The following is a 15,554-nucleotide window of genomic DNA, read 5'->3' as shown; positions in this document are numbered from 1 at the left end:
ATTTTTGCGAACAGTTCTAAAAACCAGTTTTTGCTTTGTCATTATGGGGTATTGTCTGTAGATTGATGAGGAAGAAAATAAGGCTGTAACGAATTCTGGTAAAAGTGAAGGAGTCTGAATACTTTCCGAATGTACTGTATCCCTGGCACATCCCAACTGTGAGCAGTCACTGTTCTTTCATGCAGGAAGGAAGGAAAGCTCATATTAAAACTTGTGAACAGAATGGACATAAAGTCCCATTGCTCTTTATATGAAGCCATTAGCACCAAATGCTTCCTTCCAGGGTTGGAACTGATTAGGTAAAACAATGAGAGTCACGAACAGGCATCGATAAAAGTCTTATTGCAACAAAATCATTGCTATCTTAATCATTTTTATTAGAGAAGCCTTTTGACGTGGCCCAGCCTAACATGCTGATGCAGAGTATTACCTTAATGTGTAACATGTTTTGCGTGTGCGCCCCACAGATATGAACCATCACAACAGGGAAATATTGATAAAATAAATTTGTGCACTTTTTAAGAACAACAAATGCCATTACTGGGTAAATGTGCACCGTGGCAGATTTTACAATATATTTGATTTGGCTGCACACTTGAAAGGCTTATTTGAGTTTATGGAATGTGTGCAATAAATGTTTGCAGTGTAGTTTGATATTCCCTTCAGTTTCATTGTTCGTGCCAGACAAGTCTTGGATGTAGATTATTACTTTGTCTCGCCATGCTCTCCCGTGGCCGACGTTTATTATTTTCTTCACTTCTGGAGAATTCAGACACAGAATTTCTCTGAATGTTTTTTTCTTTCTGATGCTGCATTTCATCATTGTTTCTGTGTTGGAGGTGGTGCGTTAGTTAGGCCTATCTTAAAACATTTCCCACAAAACGACGAAGTGCTATCTGAAATTCTCGTCTTCGTTTTCGGGTTCTTAAACATTTTGAAACGTGTGTGCCCCAATGAATGTCACCCTGGAGACTACCTGGAAAGAAATCAACATTTTCTCTTCCAATCAGAGCTTGGAATGATTTTGCACAGTGTACTGTCAGAGACAGGGCCAACCTCAGTGCAAGGTCTCACAGCTCCAGAACTGGAGGGCCCCAGAAGCAGCAAAGTAAAGTTTTCCCCTCTGTTCAGTCACATGACATTTGTTTCAACCTCCTTAGAATTTCAACCTCAGGATATTTGCTGATTTATTGATGTCTCTCTGATAAACTATGGCTGCATCTGTTATTCTGTTCTCCCATCTGCCTTTGATGTTGGACATCCTTTGCATGTAAGTCAACAATAATGAATCAGTCAACAGAGGAGGGTCTAGTAGGAAATTACAGTATGAGACAGAATCAAATGAGGAATCTAATTTTGACACTTTCAGTGTTTGCTTGTTGCCATGAGAACTGTCTCGGGCCTTTCACGGCGCCTCATCACTATTCAGAAGACATATTGGCCAAGCGAAGGGCACGCACACACTAGATGGGGTCCAGATCAATTTATAGGGTCAAACCAGTGACTGTTTGACAGCCGCCATTGGTTAATTGAGCCCATAGAGTGTCTTCTGAATCTCTCCTGCCACTACCTGCCAGGCATCAGCCAACGTCATTGTTTTTGTTGCTCAACAAAATAAAAAACAGAGTAATTGCTTTCTTTCTCTCATTTGACTTCTCTCACAAGCTTTCTCTCTCGTTTGAGACAATTGCACTGAACTAAGACGGGCATATGTGGCTATGATGTTCTGAACAGGATCTCAGCAGATGTAGCGTTTTAAAGATTATGCCGGCGGTGGAATCGCAGGTGTACCCTGACGACAAGCTCCTCATCTTGATGCCCAACGTGCTCCCCACACATACGGGAGCACACACATGTTGGCACCGCGGTCTTGTGTGTACAGATCATTACTATAGGAGGAAGTCCTGAAACCTGGCCTAGATATGAGACTCATCATCCTCTGTCCTCTCAGCACCGACCAACCCGTGATTTATAGAGGTGGTGCATTTGTTGGGATGACCTTGGTCATTTCTAAACAGCATTTATGTCTTCCACCATCTTGGTTTTTCGTTGTTTTAATGCACACATCGCATTGTGACGGAGGCACGGAGAGTCGAGCGTTGCAAGTTTTTTTGCGTGACTGTACAGTCTGTGTATGTCATGACTAGTAGGCTAAGGCCCTCGCTGACTTTTAGAGGCTTTAGGGCTTGTAAATGGTAAACAGGCCCCAACATCTTAGAGTAAACAAATCAACATAAATGGCTTGGAGCAGAAACACATCAGGCCCTAATAAGACACAGAGTTTGACATTTTTGCTGGTCATCCTGTGCCAAGAGCTGTCCCAGATATCATGTATTACACACGTAGACCCACAGACAGACACACAGACAGACAGACAAGCAGACAGACCCTAGTCAATGATTTAAAAGAAAGGATCCAATAAAAGGGAGGATACACACAACTACAATTACCACAAGTCTGTGACTTTGGCACAATCCTGGCTAGATGGAGGGTAATAATGGACACTTTCCCATATACCATCTAACTGGGGGCAACAACACGCATTTTGGGGAAAATAGCTACTTCCCGGAAAGCACGACAACACCTCATTTTCCAGATGGTTTACCCAACAACCTGGGGAGAATTGAAGTATGTGGCCTGCTGTGTTTTTCTGTCTGGGAGTGTCTAATAGAGACCTTGTAGTAGTTGTAAGGGCAGAAATGTTGCAGGAGGCAGGATCAGGTGCACAAGTTGTTCTTTTATTTACAGGTGATGATAGTGGTCCACAGGTGCAATTAGTAATATACAGTACCAATCCAAAGTTTGGACACACATACTAATTTTTTACTATTTTCTACGGTGTAGAATAATAGTTAAGACATTAAAACTATGAAATAACACATATGGAATCATGTAGTAACCAAAAAAGTGTTAAACAAATCAAAAATATATTTTAGATTCTTCACTCTTGGCAATATCTCAACCAGCTTCACATGGAATGATTTTCCAACAGTCTTGAAGGAGTTCCCATATATGCTGAGCACTTGTTGGCTGCTTTTGCTTTACTCTGTGGTCCAACTCTTCCCAAACCATTTTAGTTGGGTTGAGGTCGGGTGATTGTGGAGGCAAGGTCATCTGATGCAGCACTCCATCACTCTCCTTCTTGGTCAAATAGCCCTTACAAAGCACCATCACACCTCCTCCTCCATGCTTCACGGTGGGAACCACACATGTGGAGATCATCCGTTCATAAATACTCTGCGTCTCACACAGACTCATTTGGACTCATCAGACCAAAGGACAGATTTCCACTGGTCTAAGGTCCATTGCTCGTGTTTCTCGCCCCAAGCAAGTCTATTCTGCCTGGATTTTGATGCCAACAAAGTTGCTACAGTCCCATTTGTTTTCATTGCTGCCTCGTTTGAATGCCGCGGTACGCAAAATGTGTACGGAACAGCGTTACATTAGCTAACATTACAGGCCTACAGAGTACAGCACAGACACCCAGAACCAGACCAGAGGACACTTGCTATTATCCCTAATCCACAGCCTTGACAAATTAATAAGATTGATCATCCATTGGCGAGAAATCTCCTCCCCCCACCCTCCTGTAGAGAATTCATCTTCTGCTGAGGAGACTGTCTGCAGCCGTGTGTGTGTCTACCCTGTAACTCACTGAGACTGTCTGCAGCCGTATGCGTGTGTCTACCCTGTAACTTACTGAGACTGTCTGCAGCTGTATGCGTGTGTCTACCCTGTAACTCACTGAGACTGTCTGCAGCTGTGTGTGTGTGTCTACCCTGTAACTCACTGAGACTGTCTGCAGCTGTGTGCGTGTCTACCCTGTAACTCACTGAGACTGTCTGCAGCTGTATGCGTGTCTACCCTGTAACTCACTGAGACTGTCTGCAGCCGTGTGTGTGTGTCTACCCTGTAACTCACTGAGACTGTCTGCAGCTGTGTGCGTGTGTCTACCCTGTAACTCACTGAGACTGTCTGCAGCTGTGTGTGTGTGTCTACCCTGTAACTCACTGAGACTGTCTGCAGCTGTATGTGTGTGTCTACCCTGTAACTCACTGAGACTGTCTGCAGCTGTATGCGTGTCTACCCTGTAACTCACTGAGACTGTCTGCAGCTGTGTGTGTGTGTCTACCCTGTAACTCACTGAGACTGCAGCTGTATGCGTGTCTACCCTGTAACTCACTGAGATGTGAGGCCTCCTTGGCTCCAACACACACGGAACACAATAAAACAACACAGAACACAACAGAACCAACCTCTGCAACCCCCCCACATCCCCTTGAGCAAATTATGCTTAATGTTCTGTGAAGCAAACATGTTTTTTTTCTCTACAGACGTTTTCGACTCCTCTGCTTTTCTGAAATCTATAGTTTGTGTGTTTGTTTTGGGAGAGAGAAACTCAGGAGGGGGAGACCCTCTCCATCTGGCCTGCGTGATTGGTCGACAGACAGGATGTCAGAGGAGGCCTGTGTGAGGGATCGTGTCATCAGTCAGGAGCTCTGTTCAAGTCTCCGGTCTTTAAAACACAACTGTAATTTCCCTCCATGGGATTCGGAGGGCTTCTTTTTGCTAGCCCAACTGTCCTACCTACGTCAATGCCTTATATTCTCAGGCATTTTTTTGCTATTAGTTTGCCCAACAAAACGCTTGTCTTTGATGATTTCATCAAGCCGATGTTCATTTTGTAGTTTTATAGGTGCCATTACTGCATTAGTGAATGCATCTTCATTTCAATGCTGAAACTTGCCTGGTTTAAGTGTTATGGACACTGTTTATAATGAGGCTTCCTTCCTGGTTTAAGTGTTATGGACACTGTTTATAATGAGGCTTCCTTCCTGGTTTAAGTGTTATGGACACTGTTTCTAATTAGGCTTCCTTCCTGGTTTAAGTGTTATGGACACTGTTTCTAATTAGGCTTCCTTCCTGGTTTAAGTGTTATGGACACTGTTTCTAATTAGGCTTCCTTCCTGGTTTAAGTGTTATGGACACTGTTTCTAATTAGGCTTCCTTCCTGGTTTAAGTGTTATGGACACTGTTTCTAATTAGGCTTCCTTCCTGGTTTAAGTGTTATGGACACTGTTTATAATGAGGCTTCCTTCCTGGTTTAAGTGTTATGGACACTGTTTCTAATTAGGCTTCCTTCCTGGTTTAAGTGTTATGGACACTGTTTCTAATTAGGCTTCCTTCCTGGTTTAAGTGTTATGGACACTGTTTATAATGAGGCTTCCTTCCTGGTTTAAGTGTTATGGACACTGTTTATAATGAGGCTTCCTTCCTGGTTTAAATGTTATGGACACTGTTTATAATGAGGCTTCCTTCCTGGTTTAAATGTTATGGACACTGTTTATAATGAGGCTTCCTTCCTGGTTTTTGCATGCAGTCCGCTAGCTCTCTTTCTGTTGTCTGTTTTTAGAAATCGCTTTGGTATTTTTGTACTCACCTTTTTGAAAATGTCTTCAAGCGTTTGAGCAGTCGCACTGCACAGTAGTATCAAAAATGTCAACAGCTAGCTAGCAGATGTGAAAATGTCAGTGTAAAGCTGTAGCTGTTTATTCTACAACTTCACATGAATTGGACAATGTTTTGTTGTTGTTGATGATGGCAAACAGAACTTCCTCTAAATACACAAGCAGGGACACTTGCCTTGCTTAGCTTTCAACGACTGTCTTATGTATCGCGCAGATATCCAATTTACACATGGCCTTCTTCACCACAATGGCCTCGATTGAAATCCTCTCCAATTAATACAATTGCAGGGGATTTGGGGTTGCAGTCAATTTCATTTGCAAGCAAAACATTTAAATCCCCTTGGTGTTACGTATCCATTTTTCACAAGAGGATAAGAAAGTGAAATGAAGGAGGATAAGGAACTAAAATGGAGGCTTCATCTGTGGATAAGGTAATCTGGACACCATCTCTCATTGCTCGGGTCAGGTGGAAGTCTCTGAAGCAATATCACTAATTACCACAGTCCATCTTGTTTGACGAGGAACGCTCAACAAGAGATTCCTTTCAAACCTGTGTAGACAAAGGATATCTGCGATGGCAATCGCTGATAGGAAGTAATGAATCACGGCTCCTGTCCTGTCGGAATGAAGTACCATCTCACACGAGGAAGTAGATCCACTTGATATTGGCAGACGTGGTTAATTCTCTCGGCTGTGTTGTGTGGAGCAGCTCTGAAGTGACACCTGGACCTCCTTGGCTGCATGATGAGGGGTTTTATCGTCAGACAGAGTTCACACAGACCATTGGAGAAAATCTAGACTCAACTCAACTATTCAGATTCTCTGCTGTGAACAGGTTCCATGGTTCTAAAATCTGAACACAACTGACAATCTGAACCAGTCCAGTTGAGAGTCTAGTTTCTGTGTGAACTCCACTTTAGGGAATACTTTATTACACAGTTTTGAATTGTAGAAGTATTTGTTATTAGTCTTTGACATATTTCTTTCTTTCTATTTCTTTCTGCGCTTGCAACGCCAGGATAGTGGGTTCAATTCCCGAGACCAGCTGTCCATAAAATGTATGCAAGCATGATTGTATTTTTTATTTAACCTTTATTTCACTAAGCAAGTCAGTTAAGAACAAATTCTTATTTACAATGACGGCCTACCGCGGCCAAACCCTAACCCGGACAGCGCTGGGCCAATTGTGCGCCGCCCTATGGGACTCCCAATCACGGCCGGTTGTGATACAGCCTGGAATCGAATCAGGGTCTGTAGTTACGCCTCTAACACTGAGATGCAGTGCCTTAGACTGCTGCGCCACTCGGGAGCCCAATATGTCGCTCTGGATAAAATAATTAGCTAAATGGCATAATCTTATTTTAACTTAGGATGTACTGTATCTTTGAATATGGCCCACTTTTAAGTAAGTAAGCTTGTGTGTGTGTGTGTGTGTGTTTGTGCTAGCGCACAGGTGTGACTGTGGTCCTGTGCTTGTGTTCCAGGGAGCCGAGCAGGTCCACTACCCTGCTGCCTGCTGACTGGTGCCTGGGCCGGGAGGACGAGGCCCCGGGGCTAGAGGCACTGCCCCTTAGGCTGATGCAGCAGGACTGCACCTCCGTCAAGACCCTGCTGCTGCGCCTCCGGAGGACCCTGCAGGAGGTAGGCTACAGTAGGACCACCTGTCTCACGTTACACCAGTTTTGGAGGGAGGGGGGGTGGTGAGGAGAGGGGGGTGGTGGAGGAGGATGAGGGGAGGAAGGGAGGGGGGAGGGAGTGAGGGGAGGGAAGGGAGGGAGGGAGGGAGTGTGGCGGGAAGGAGTGTAGATGGAGGGAGGGAGGGAGGGGGTGATTGTGGAGGGATGCCCTAGTCAATGGCATTAATCACTCAATTGAGAGCAATGTGATGTAGCCTACATCAGAATGGTGGATGCCCCAGCAGCAGACCAGCCAGCCTTCATCTCCCGGTATTCTCCTCTATCAAAGGTCTGAACATGGTATTTTTAAACCTCAACAACAAGTACTTACATTTGTTTATTTGAATAGCTATGAGCTTTTGGCGTTGTCACTCAGGGAAGCTGGGAGCTTGTTAAAGCCTCACCCGACGCCGTGCCCTCCACAGCTTTTTAAACGCCTTTGTGTATTTAATGAGGGTTTTGATTCTGAGAATGGATAGTATCTGGAGTGGCTAAAGAAACGCAATCAAATTACATCCAACTATTATAAAGTGATTAGCTATTTGTGTAATGGCTGATTAGACGAGAAATCACACATTGCTATCGTCCCAGCAGATTCCATGGTGTTTGGTTAACATTTAATTTCTTGCAATCCATTCTACAATGGCCATGGACGAGACCCAGTCCTACAGTACCAAGCGCGGCTGCTCTGGCAAAAAGACCGTAGCAGTCTGAATATATTATTTGGTGACAAGACAGCTGTAATTCACATCTGCCTGTGTTGTTATTGGATGACACATCCCTCTAGTAGCATCTCTCTGTGTTGTTATTGGATGACACCTCCCTCTAGTAGCATCTCCCTGTGTTGTTATTGGATGACACCTCCCTCTAGTAGCATCTCCCTGTGTTGTTATTGGATGACACCTCCCTCTAGTAGCATCTGCCTGTGTTGTTATTGGATGACACCTCCCTCTAGTAGCATCTCCCTGTGTTGTTATTGGATGACACCTCCCTCTAGTAGCATCTGCCTGTGTTGTTATTGGATGACACCTCCCTCTAGTAGCATCTCCCTGTGTTGTTATTGGATGACACCTCCCTCTAGTAGCATCTCCCTGTGTTGTTATTGGATGACACCTCCCTCTAGTAGCATCTGCCTGTGTTGTTATTGGATGACACCTCCCTCTAGTAGCATCTCCCTGTGTTGTTATTGGATGACACCTCCCTCTAGTAGCATCTGCCTGTGTTGTTATTGGATGACACCTCCCTCTAGTAGCATCTCCCTGTGTTGTTATTGGATGACACCTCCCTCTAGTAGCATCTCCCTGTGTTGTTATTGGATGACACCTCCCTCTAGTAGCATCTCCCTGTGTTGTTATTGGATGACACCTCCCTCTAGTAGCATCTCCCTGTGTTGTTATTGGATGACACCTCCCTCTAGTAGCATCTGCCTGTGTTGTTATTGGATGACACCTCCCTCTAGTAGAATCTCCCTGTGTTGTTATTGGATGACACCTCCCTCTAGTAGCAAACTGCCTGTGTTGTTATTGGATGACACCTCCCTCTAGTAGCATCTCTCTGTCTTGTTATTGGATGACACCTCCCTCTAGTAGCATCTCCCTGTCTTGTTATTGGATGACACCTCCCTCTAGTAGCATCTCCCTGTGTTGTTATTGGATGACACCTCCCTCTAGTAGCATCTGCCTGTGTTGTTATTGGATGACACCTCCCTCTAGTAGCATCTCCCTGTGTTGTTATTGGATGACACCTCCCTCTAGTAGCATCTGCCTGTCTTGTTATTGGATGACACCTCCCTCTAGTAGCATCTCCCTGTGTTGTTATTGGATGACACCTCCCTCTAGTAGCATCTCCCTGTGTTGTTATTGGATGACACCTCCCTCTAGTAGCATCTCCCTGTGTTGTTATTGGATGACACCTCCCTCTAGTAGCATCTGCCTGTGTTGTTATTGGATGACACCTCCCTCTAGTAGCATCTCCCTGTGTTGTTATTGGATGACACCTCCCTCTAGTAGCATCTCCCTGTGTTGTTATTGGATGACACCTCCCTCTAGTAGCATCTCTCTGTGTTGTTATTGGATGACACCTCCCTCTAGTAGAATCTCCCTGTGTTGTTATTGGATGACACCTCTCTCTAGTAGCATCTGCCTGTGTTGTTATTGGATGACACCTCCCTCTAGTAGCATCTCCCTGTGTTGTTATTGGATGACACCTCCCTCTAGTAGCAAACTGCCTGTGTTGTTATTGGATGACACCTCCCTCTAGTAGCATCTCCCTGTGTTGTTATTGGATGACACCTCCCTCTAGTAGCATCTCCCTGTGTTGTTATTGGATGACACCTCCCTCTAGTAGCATCTGCCTGTCTTGTTATTGGATGACACCTCCCTCTAGTAGCATCTCCCTGTCTTGTTATTGGATGACACCTCCCTCTAGTAGCATCTCCCTGTGTTGTTATTGGATGACACCTCCCTCTAGTAGCATCTGCCTGCTGTTGTGTTTAACCTGAGATCCAAAACGAACGCAAACAGATCACAAGCCGATTCGAGCGAGGCGTTCTTATTCTCTGTTATATGCTTTTCTCCTCTGTGGTGTTTCATCCTTTACACATACAGAATAAAACGGTCTAATATGGGATAAAACACAGAGGCGAGGGACCTTTCTGCTCAGGCAAAAAAACGCTATTGCACCGCATGCTTTTCACAGAGGCTCTGAATACCGTTTGAAAGCCAAGTTTAAAGGGGGTAAAATGCCTTTAGTTATTTTAAGCAATTCTTGATTTCTGATTTCAATATGATTAAATTGTGTATCAAAGTGGGCTGGGGGCTACATTATTAATTTATCATCTTTGGTCACTGAGCTCTGGCACCTCAAATAAAAACGTTATTCAAATGAATGCTTTCAGGCAGCGCCATGCCGAAATTGAAAGGGGTTTTAACTGAACCTTATCTAATTGTCTGGACATTCCTACGCCAGCCTGTAGGAGAAATGTGACCTTGGGGCGGCAGCGTAGCCTAGTGGTTAGAGCGTTGGACTAGTAACCGAAAGGTTGCAAGTTCAAATCCCCGAGCTGACAAGGTACAAATCTGCCGTTCTGCCCCTGAACAAAGCAGTTGACCCACTGTTCCTAGGCCGTCATTGTAAATAAGAATTTGTTCTTAACTGACTTGCCTAGTTATATAAAGGTAAATAAAATAAAAAACTGCATGTGGGGATACACATTGATCAAAGTTAAAACGTTCTGGGTCAGACTAGTCTGTCTGACTATATATACTGCACCTGTAAGTGCCCATATACCCACTGCTTTAATCACATAATATCTGAAGATTATTACCCTGTTAGAGTTAGGACATTCTATATATTGAAGCATGTTAATAGATGTACAACTGAACCTGCATGTGAAGAGACGCGATAGTCTTGATGTCACTGTAAATGAGGCAAGAAGGCATCAAATGACATGAATGGTCAGTGTTGTAGCTGTCGTACTGTGTGTTATTTTCAACTACCCGTGACAGTATATTTAGTCATATTCCTATTGACATGTTATCCTCTCACCTCAAAATAATATACACGGTCCCGTGTGGCTCAGTTGGTAGAGCATGGCGCTTGCAACGCCAGGGTTGTGGGTTCAATTCCCACGGGGGGACCAGGGTTCAATTCCCACGGGGGGACCAGGATGAATATGTATGAACTTTCCAATTTGTAAGTTGCTCTGGATAAGAGCGTCTGCTAAATGACTTAAATGTAAATGTAAATGTAAATAATAAATTAAGAATGTAATCGTTTTAGGATGTGTGCATGTTATTGCAAATATAACAATAACATTTCTGAATGTCACCTCTCTCCCTCAGAGCACTGACACAAGTCCTGCAAGCAGCCTTCATTCTCTCCCCATCAGCCCTTGTAGTGAGAAGTCACTGCCCCTCAAGGTAATGGTTTTTTCACAACTAACAGATCACTTCCGCAAGGCTCAACCACAAGGGGTATCTATCTAGACCGTGCTGTATAATATACCTCTAAAGCTTTCTCCAGTCTGGACACATTTAGAAGTGTTTTTTACCATCTGCAGTTCTTTAAAAGATCAAAAACCTGTTCCAGTCCGTCTACACCTTAAAGTGCCACAGCAACCTGAGCCTTTCTCCGTCATAGCATCCGCGGAATTTGATCTAGATGAGATGATCTCATTAATGAATCCCTTTGGGGAAGTCTCGGGGTGGCAGTGGAGGATTTATCAAATGGGCTTTTGCCAGGGTTTTCTAAGAGAAAGGGGATTTAGTTTGGTGGTTGGCAGCAGAGTTTTTGTGGTGCTTGTGGGGTAAAGAGCGCATGAGCAGAAATTTGTTTGGTTGTTTGTGTGTGTGTGTGGTGTGTGTGTGTGTGTGTGTGTGTGTGTGTGTGTGTGTGTGTGTGTGTGTGTGTGTGTGTGTGTGTGTGTGTGTGTGTGTGTGTGTGTGTGTGTGTGTGTTTGTGACCTCTTTACTGACCTACATGGAGCAGCCGCACCAGCAGGAACACTATCCAGAAGGAGCGCCATGTGACGCTCTGGTCCATCTCCTCCTCCTCCTCCTCCTCCTGAGAGAGAGAGAGAGAGAGAGAGAGAGCATCTGACATTGTTGGATGAAAGGGGAGAGTGGTGGGACTCGTCCTGCCGTTCCAGAAAAATCTGAGTTTAAAAATAAAGCCCTGGAACCCACCTGAGACGAAACCGTGTCACTCCTTGTCCTACTTTGAGCAAAACTTCCTTTAGCGAACATTTGCTATCCCTGCCTTTTTATAATTAGCACCCTCGGAAAGCGACTCCCGTGGAGAGCACAGCGCCGGGGTGCAAATGGGAGCAGGCAGCGGCATGGCGGGCGCTCTCTCATCACTCCTCCTTGGATGGAGTGATCACAGCGGAATGCCAAGCTCATCCATCGCCTGACGTGTTCCGCGTAACCTTTTCCCCAAACACTTTTGTGTTGTCTCTGTACAAAGAAGTGGCAGGAAAGGCAACACTTTGTGACATCCTGTCCAGAGGCCAGGTGAGGCTGCAAATAAACCTGAACTCTTAGAAACCTTCTGCAGCCTAGCTGTCTCCTTAAAGTGCTGTTAAGGTGTGTGTGTGTGCCTACTGCTGTTTTTGCCCAGGGCCCGGCCACATGTGCTGTAAACATTCTACCCTCACTGCGAATTAGGCTGACCAATAGGGTCACTATACAGACATTCAGCCTAACTTTGTTAACCTTGGGTGGTCAGGCTCATTGTGGGGAGGGAGAGAGGGTCAGCAAACAATGGCCGACGGGGATTTGATGTTGTGTTTGGAAAAACCCAAAGAAAATAACAGGCATAAAGCAGCAGAAGGCACTAAGCCTATTCAGATTTGCAACATTGGGTCACGTAGATCGCAGAGTTCTATTGTTGTTTATAAACTGGGTATTTAAAACCCTGAATGCCGATTGGCTGACAGCCATGGTATATCAGACTGAATACCACAGGTATGACAAAGCATTTTTACTGCTCTAATATTGTTGTTAACCAGTTTATAATCGGGGGCGGCAGGTAGAGTGTTGTGGTTAGAGCGTTGGCCATATATGGTTGCTAGGGCCTGCCTCCCCTTACTGGCTGCTCACCAGACAAAGTCATGGAGAAAGAAGTGCTGGATGCAGCCATAGTTCATCTTAAGTTTACCAGAGTGAGAGCACATACTGTACACACACTCTTCACCCTGCTCTCCCCCCTTTCTTTCTGTCCTGCTCCCCACTTCCCCTGTTACATAACACAGTGGCCTGTGTTCTGACTCCACATTCTAGACATTACCTTCTCTTCTATGGTAGTGATGTGGTAGGCTCCCGAGTGTGGTGGTTCCCGAGTGGCGCGGCGGTCTAAGGCACAGCATCGCAGTGCTAGATGCGTCACTACAGAGCCTGGTTTGATTCCAGGCTGTGTCACAACCGGCCGTGATTGTGGGTCCCATAGGGCGGCGTACAATTGGCCCAGCGTCGTCCGGGTTAGGGTTTGGCCGGGGTAGGCCGTCATTGTAAATAAACATTTGTTCTTAACTGACTTGCCTAGTTAAATAAAGGTAAAATAAACAATGTGGTGGCTCTATACTCAGTGTTCACCTTCCCCTGTGTATCCTCCTGAAGTAGTGTGTGACTTTCTCTGCTCTTCATTCCAGGAGCCGGGGAGGGAAGAGGCTCTGGTGCTGCAGCTGAGAGAGAAGGACGAGCTGATCCTCCAACTGCAAGCTGAACTGGTGAGAGGCACACTGTAGCACTGTGTGAGAAGAATGTCTGAACATTGAATGTAATGTATGTGGGTTCTTCCATTAGAAATTCAGTTCAGTCCCGATATACAATTCAATACAGAATGGGATACGGGAGGTGCACTAGTGACTTCTCATGATGCACATGTGCTGTCTTTTAATAGTTGCCTGTGCAAAACAGAAACAACTGGGTCCGATTGACATGGAAGCTCCTTATTGGTTTGGAGCACCTCAGCATGGTGCACGCAGATAGCACTTCAGCACAGGGCACACAGACAGCATCTCAGCCTCTAGTCGTTCCTTTGACAACAGCAGAGGGCACTTAGGAGACTTCTATCTTTCTCTCTCTAACTCTCCCTCTCCATTTCTTTCCTTGTTTAGGACTTTCTCTCCAGCTTATCACACTCAGCATTGCCCTCCTCTCCCCTTCATAATAGAGATTAAAGAGAAACATGAAGATTGACTAACAAAGGGAAAAGTAGTGTTGTTGAATGTTTATTTTAATCGGCTTTGATCGCATTTGATCAAATTTAGAAAGTAAACATTTTTTTTTTTTTTTTACCTAGCTTTGTATTTGATTTGAAAACCAAAACAAGTCCTTTGGTTTGTTGTTGTTTTAATGGAGAATTTATTTTCCCAAAATAAACCAAATGCAAGTCGGGAATGTAAAGTGTTTTTCTGGGTTTGTAGAGCTGTTGGTATTGTACTGAGAAACATGTATAATTTGACATATTGCTCCTGAGGCTTCATTTGTCATTTTTTATATATAACATGTCATAATGTCTAGCACTGCCAGTATGCCCCGCAGAGTCAGTTCCCGTTTGACATCTGTGTGTTTGCACATTCTGCTTCTAGGTACCGATTGCTCCTCTCTCCTTCTCTTCAGACTACCATATGTCCATAAGAAAACACACTAAGCAATGTGGTGTTGGCCCAGCTCAGATAAGGATGGCCCAATCAATCAGGTTCCTCATGAAACAAGGATCTTAGCCAAAGACGAGGGATGTTGGGAGACCTCCGTACTGTTTGAAGTCTGGAGCTGGTGGTGTGACGATACTTACTCTCTGGCAGAATGCATGCGGCATTCACCAGCCATGTTCGCTGCCACAGCATAACCCACTTTAATTCAGGACATATGCCTCGGATTGCAAACCAGAATTGAAACCTTAATTGATAGAATTGATATTAACAGAACGTAGTGCTCACCAGCATCATTTGCAGGGGAATCGTCGGCAGCCCCCCACACCCCCAAAAGAGGGCGGTATTTTCAAGGAAAGGGCAGCTTTTAGCCAATCTCCCCTCTAGCCCGCTGCTAAATCTGTCAGCTGAGAAGTATTCATTATGCCAGAGTGAGACCTCGCAGCGCATTGGCCAGCACTACCTGTCTGTTTTTATTAGTCTTTTGTTTTCTCTGGTGCACTTTGCATGGTATCATGGTCCAAGGTTTGGTTGCGAAATCCTCCCGGCGTGTCTTTCAAAAAACGTTCATGACCCAGTGGTTTTAGGGTTTGTTACTTGGATGGAGTTGAGTATTTTATACATTTTTTTTAGCATGTGGTGTTTGTTTCTTAAATCGTGTGTGCTAACAACTGTTAGTAGTAAGACCAATGATGTACTGTATACAGTAAGACCAGGGCCTGGGATTTCTCATTGTCAGGCCACTTGATCAAGCCAAAACTCCTGGCCCTAACTATGATATATCGTTTGGGCCAGGAGTTTTTCCTGACCCCGTGACCTGACCTGGGAAAACTCCTGGCCCCTAGTATGGGTGAAATTCCTGATGTTGGTCTGTGTGTTCTGTGTACAGGAGAGTGCCAAAGCTGCCCTGAAACCCATCTGCCAAAAAGCTGACAGAACCACGCAGACTGACCGCCCTGGATCAGAGGTGTGTACACATCTCCATTTGGAACTGCTGAGGCTCCCAGGCGGTTTAGCATCTGTCGTCTTTACAGTTGAATATGGTCTCACATATATCTTTCCTTTTGGAGATGTCCCAGATACACACCGTAGCTTCAGTGGTATCTCATTGCCATTATAAAGTGACGTCTATTCCCTGAGAGCTCTGTGTTCAGTTTAGCCTGCAGCAGATGACATGGCCTGCCTGGTTTAGGGAGTTGGAACAGTCTGGGAACATGGGGGCCGTAACAGATGACTGCCTAAAAAAGGCTTTCCTGC

This window comes from Salvelinus namaycush, chromosome 1 (genome assembly GCF_016432855.1).
Source record: "Salvelinus namaycush isolate Seneca chromosome 1, SaNama_1.0, whole genome shotgun sequence".
NCBI lineage: Eukaryota > Metazoa > Chordata > Actinopteri > Salmoniformes > Salmonidae > Salvelinus > Salvelinus namaycush.
Note: the sequence above shows the minus strand (reverse complement) of the source record.